Genomic DNA, 6,248 nt, shown 5'->3' with positions numbered 1-6,248 from the left:
CTGACCTTTATGTGATGAACAGGTGGAGAGAAGAATCACAGGGGGAGGGGGGAAAAGGCTTGGAGAGAAGCGGGATTTATACGACTCAACTGATTCTCTCTACTAATCAAAGATGATGGACCAATGATCAAGATCATTCACATCAAACACAGCTGACTACTGAAACCTCGCTCTCCCTATCTCTGTTTTCCTGCACACCAACTCCAGCAAAAGCAAGGCATACATTTTGATTTGCTCTCGGGGGTTCGAGAGCAGCTCACCCGACGCAGTTTCCCCCACACCCAAAACAACTGCTGAGGATGATGTTCTTTTGCAGAGAGACAATGGAAACAGAATAGTTTATATGTACACATCTCTGGCAGAGGCACAATTCCTTGGAGCCTCGCTGCTTGTGAACTGACATGTTAGCTCCTGCGTGCAGTTGAGCTCTCCTGGCACTCTTCTCACTCACCTGTGATCAACAAATGATACCACCTTCACATACCACTTATTAATTATTAACTTGCGAATCCGTTTCATTTTTAAGGTTTACTCAAGTTCCAGGGAGAGGGGATGTTAAGTCAAATCTCTACTGTGCACAAATCTGCACACACACACACACAGTCTGTGGAAAATCGTGCATAGACAATTCATTTTATTTATTCAGCTAATAAATGTTTTAGTGCATGCATGTGTTTGTGTGTTTGTGTATGTGTGCACGTGTGTGTACTTTACCCAAAATCCAAGATGCTCACACCCAATTATACCAGAAAAATACCTTGGGATCAAACACACTCACCATGCCTGCCAAATATCCCAAGGCATTTTTACATCCCTCTCATTCTTTCTTCCTTTCTTTGGGAAAAAAAAGCCTTTTCTCAATAACTGTAAAAGAGCCAGTTTCTGCTTTCCTCCTCCTGACTTCCTCTCCTTCACAATTCTCTCTCTCTCTCTCTCTCTCTCTCTCTCTCTCTCTCTCTCTCTCTCTCTGGTCCTACCTGTGCTTGGTTCTCTCACTTATTCATGGAAGCTCAGAGCATTCCCTTACTTGGGAATGGCAAACTTGCCTTGTACATTCGCCTGAAACAATCCAACACACACATTTCACGGATGTGCTGTACAGTGTAAAACCTCAGATAGTTTGGTTATGGAAACACATGGTCACCTGAGGCAGAGTACAAAGTGTGGTGGTCGAAGATTGCATCAGATTATCTCACACTTGAACACGCTGTGCTACCACTGGGGTGCATTCATGTTGCCAGGATAGCCTCAGGCCAGAGGATTCCCATACTGACACAGTACACTACTGGCTTCTTTGGTGTTATCAAACCAGTTAAACTTTTTAGCTTTCATCTAGCCATATAAAAATCCCTTTTGCTTGATCATAGAAAGAAATGTGTTCCTGCTGCGGTGTTAGTGAAAGAATTCAGCTCAGTCTCACAGACTCGTAAGCCGGCATTGCATAAACATTTAAATGTTATGGGAAAATGGCCCCACTTCATGACTCGGCTAGCAAAGCAGCTAACAGAGGTTTGCCACTTGTTATTAGAGCTGATATCTAATGTTGTCAACTTTGCCAAAGGAAAATAAGGGACAAAAGTGGAATAACACTAAAGAATTCATATTATCCCCTTATTCTGGGGCTTTTCAATCAATATTTGTGAGCATCAACAACTCAGAACAAGAAACAAGATCTTCGACCTGTAATATCTGAAGCCACTCCACAGTCGGTTAATGGCATATACATTTTGTGGACCCGCACAAAGTCTGACGTTTTGTATGATTTTTAGTGCTATCTGCTCTGAACTAGAAAATGCAACCCTGACCCCAGACAATCCCCCTGGCTGCTCTCACAGTCACCTTTACCAGAAAACTACTACCTGAACCTGTATTGTTATCAAGATGTAAAATCCGGAGCTGCTCCACAGAGAACGAATTGGGAAAGATGCCAGTTCATTCTCTTTAGAGCAGCCCCATTCATTCACAGCCTCAAGTTTTAGTACCATTTGTTCTGGCTTTGGGAGAGTAGAACTGTCCTAGACAAAATTAATAGTAAAAGCTCATTATTCTCTTTTTTGTGTTTTTGTCTATGTTGTTTATTGTGTCCCAAGCTTAGTTAGTTGATCGATCGATCGATCAACTTACTAAGCTTCGGACACAATCTATCTATCTATCTATCTATCTATCTATCTATCTATCTATCTATCTATCTATCAACCCCATCTCTTTCTCTCTCTCTTCCTCTGTCCTTACTAAAAACCGTATTGCATTTCATACTTTGTTATATTTGTTATGTGTATTATTATTTGGTGCTCTCATGTCTGTAATTTTCTGTGCTGCTTGGTCATGTCTCACTTGAAAAAAATATTTGTAATCTCAGTGGGACTTGGTTGGGACCTGGTTGAATAAAGGTTAAATTTATCCATCCCTTGTATCTAATATGAATGGAATGAGGCAAACTCCACAGCAGCTACAGTATAATTCTGTTCTACTGTGAATCAATGCTTGCCTGGGCAATTGAAAAATCTCCTAAATTTACATCGCCAAATATTGTTTATATTTTGCATGTACTGTATATTCTTTTTTTCTTTTCTTTTTTTTTAACTAGCAAGGGGGCTATCGTAGGATGATGCTCATTTAAGGTCCTGTGTGACTAACCCATCAGCAAGGCAACCAGTGACACATGTAGCCTGCAAAGTGCACACTGTGCAGCAAAATAATGACACAAAGGGGAACAGCATCTACCTGCAGTTTGTCCCCGTCTTTCTTTTTCATCATATTGATTCATTTCATCTGGTTTTTAAATACCGAACAAAATTCTTGTAACCAACACATGCTCACTCATTGAAAACAATACACACGCGCACACATGCACATGCACACACACACTGCAAAATACAGAGTGAAGAATTGAAAGGGAAAGCCTGTCTGTTCCCCATTTCTACTGATTTGTTTTCTATAATGAAGTTTTTGCTAGGGAATTTTCAGTCCTTAATTTATTCATAACTGTGCTTTTAAGATAAGATACAATGGAACTTTAATGATCCCTGTGGGGAAATGGAGCAATTTTCTTACCTTTCAACGTAAAAATGCAGAGCAGAACTGTGTTCCTTATTGATTCATTAAGGACTGCAACAGTTTTCTCTCCATTACAGAATGATTCTTTATTACAAGAGAGGGTTGGCAACTCTACTGATAACGTTAGTTTGCTAGCTTAGGAGGCAAAGGAAATGATGCATTTGCTATCATTCACAAGTATTTCTTAACTAAATAACTATTTATTATCATTGTTATTCTATCATATTCTTACATATTCTATCACAACAAATACAGTTGATACAGTTAAGCCACTGGCTACTTTGCTTGCTATGGTAGCAAGCTGACAGGATCGGCCAAGAGCACGGATGCTTTGTATTGCACTTGTGGACTAATGAGTGTATCTGAAAGTGTTTCTGAAACCTATTGAGAGATATTTCACACCTTTCCAAAATTTATGTCACACCACCCATTTCACACAACCTTTAACCATCTTTAGTCTTTATCCATGAAACCTCATTTCCACTGCCCTGCAGAAATAGTTGCACTCCTAGTCTGGACACAGCAACTGTGTGAAGATGAAAAGAGATTTTGCTCTTATCCTGTCTGGACACCAAGGTGTGAGGAAAGAGGGAGGCTTTTCTGAGAAAATTCAGCACAACAGAACAGACAGAGCTCCATGAAATCCAATCACAACTTAACTGCAGCTGGCCTCTTGTTGCCTATATGAGATTCCTTGAACTCTCATGGAAGTGCAACAGATCCTTACAGCATGGCACTGCTACCAATACAACTTCACTTGTCCACTTAATTGTAAAATATTTCAATATCACGGTTAGGATCAGAGGAAGGTTTAATTACTTTTACTTGGGGTGAAGTAACAACTAATTAACTAACTTAAGTTCAGGCAAGAATGTTTTTTTATGCTTTTGTGCTGTGCTTTTAGTTACTAATATTACTGACTCGGGGCTCATATTTCATATTTAAGGATCATATTTCCCTGTTTAAATTGAGTCACCTTACAAAACCAACATGAACTGCTTTTCATATGAAGTCCTACAAATTACCATGAGATCAGGCTGAACACACACATCGGTATTCTCATCTGTTCAGGTCAATCTTTTCAGTTCCTTCTAACAAATAGGCTTTTGGTAGAAGCTATGAACTATCCAGTTAAGTGACTTGTTGAGCTGGTGGTGGATTAGTATTGTGTAGTTCATGAGGAATTACAGTGATTTACCCCTCAGTGAAGAGAGCTTAGGAGACGGCATTTCCAGAGGATATTAGAAGAAGTCGGGAAAAGGACTGGGAATGAAGTTACTCAGTTCCCCACATGATGTTCTAGCAGTCTAAACGACGGTATGGCCAGTTGCAGGAGATACACTTTTCGGTCTACCTGTTAATTTGTGAGTTTACTAACCTACTGTATACATTTCTCCTTCTCAGAAAACTCATAGGACTCAAGATTTATTGGATTTTGCGGCCTTGTTGCAGATCATAGCATTATTATTTAGCATTGCCGTTTTTAACATTTAGCATGATCATGTAAATATCGATATTTGGGAAAAGATGCCTTTTTTCAATAACTGTAAAAGATCCAGTTTCTGCTTTCCTCTTCCTTACTTCCTCTTCTTCACAATTCTCTCTCTCTCTCTCGCTACCCTGTTTTCATCCTGTCTGCTGAAGTAGGTCAACAGTCGCCCCAGTGTGGAGGTAAACACCAGCCCTAGTACAGCCAATGTCATGGGCCTCTCATAGACAGAACTCTATGGCACCATGTGGCTTATTCTTCGCTTCAGCCTTGATTGGGGGTATAACCTACAGTCTGCAGGCCTGGATATCCACTCTGCCTCCCTGCCTCTTGTTCTCCCCTGCTCCTTCTGAGTCTGGCAGTGGTAATACTACTTAGACCAGAGTTATTGTTGCCAATGCACCTCCAGTGATAACTGAGCTGGTGAAAACACTAATCTAGGGGAAGATCAGGAATCTGTTGTGAAGAGATGAGAAGACGGTGGAGAGAATGCAGAGAAAATATGAAAAGGGTCAGATCTGTCAGCTGGTAGTCAGTGACAGGAATGAAGTGACCACGGGAAGAAAAACAGACAGAGACCGAGCAATAACAAGGTATACTGTACACACAGCAAGACAGAGGATCAGACAGGGGAAGGAAAGAGAGTAAGAGTGAAAGAAAGACAGGCAGGCGAAGAGGTAGATAAGTGAGAGAGGGACAGAGAGAGCTAGTAAGAGGTTAAGCACACACACTTATACCTGCAGTTAAAGCCTTCACCCTGCCATATTATCCCTGGCCTTACCCCCCTGTGCTCGCAGATGCCAAGAAATCCGATTTGCCAACTTTGGGAAGCTGTGTGTGACAGCCAATTACTGGGGAGAGGACTCCCAGTGGAGTCACCTCCTCACCTCACAGCCCAAACATCTGCCTGTCAGACAGTCAAGGGAGGCAGGAAGACAGAACAACGGAGAGAGGGAGGCGGGCAGGGATGGAGGCAGGCAAGCCAACGTGGTCCAAAACCGGTCCGAATGCTTTGGTCATTATCATTTTTAAGTGTTTCTCATTTGGATTGTTAACTGTTAAACATCCAAACTGTAATCCTAAATGTATAGTTAACTTGAGCAAATGATCATACAAGTGCTTTTCTGTGCATACAGTTACATAAAGTGTTGTTAAGTTCCTTATCACATTATTTCTGTTAAAAAAATACCCCTGGATTGTATAGTCCCCATTTCCTATACATTCCATTGGTGGTGAGTCAAAATATGGTGCCTTTAACAGAAAAATGTACACTTACATAACCAGACTGAATGAGGTGTTTACAGCTTATTCATAATCTTGTGCCAGGAATCAATGTATTTGCATATAAGATCACCTAGGAGATAACTGCAGGGCATCATTAAACAACAAGCAAACAAATGCGCACACATACACACTGCTTAAATTCATCTTGTTTAAATGCCAGCACTAGGGTGAAGGCTGCATGGCAGCCAGAGTGTTCCTTTGCTTCCTGGATGCAATCTGATTGGCTACTAAGATCCACCATATTAAATTCTTATCAGCAGTTTGAGCCACAAGACTGCTAAGTGGACGTTAGTGCTGCTCTTAGGAGTTAGCCTTTGGCACACATCTAGCATGAGCTTAACCTCATCAGCAGCATCAAGCACAAAGAGCCTAAATCTGACCTTAGATGAGATTAGTTTCTGGTAAACTGCATCCTCTC

The sequence above is a fragment of the Centroberyx affinis genome, unplaced genomic scaffold, assembly GCF_046629955.1.
Source record: "Centroberyx affinis isolate AG114_WGS23_722 - 3 ecotype Tasmania unplaced genomic scaffold, CSIRO-AGI_Caff_v1 ptg000946l_1, whole genome shotgun sequence".
NCBI classification, from domain to species: Eukaryota; Metazoa; Chordata; class Actinopteri; order Beryciformes; family Berycidae; genus Centroberyx; species Centroberyx affinis.
Note: the sequence above shows the minus strand (reverse complement) of the source record.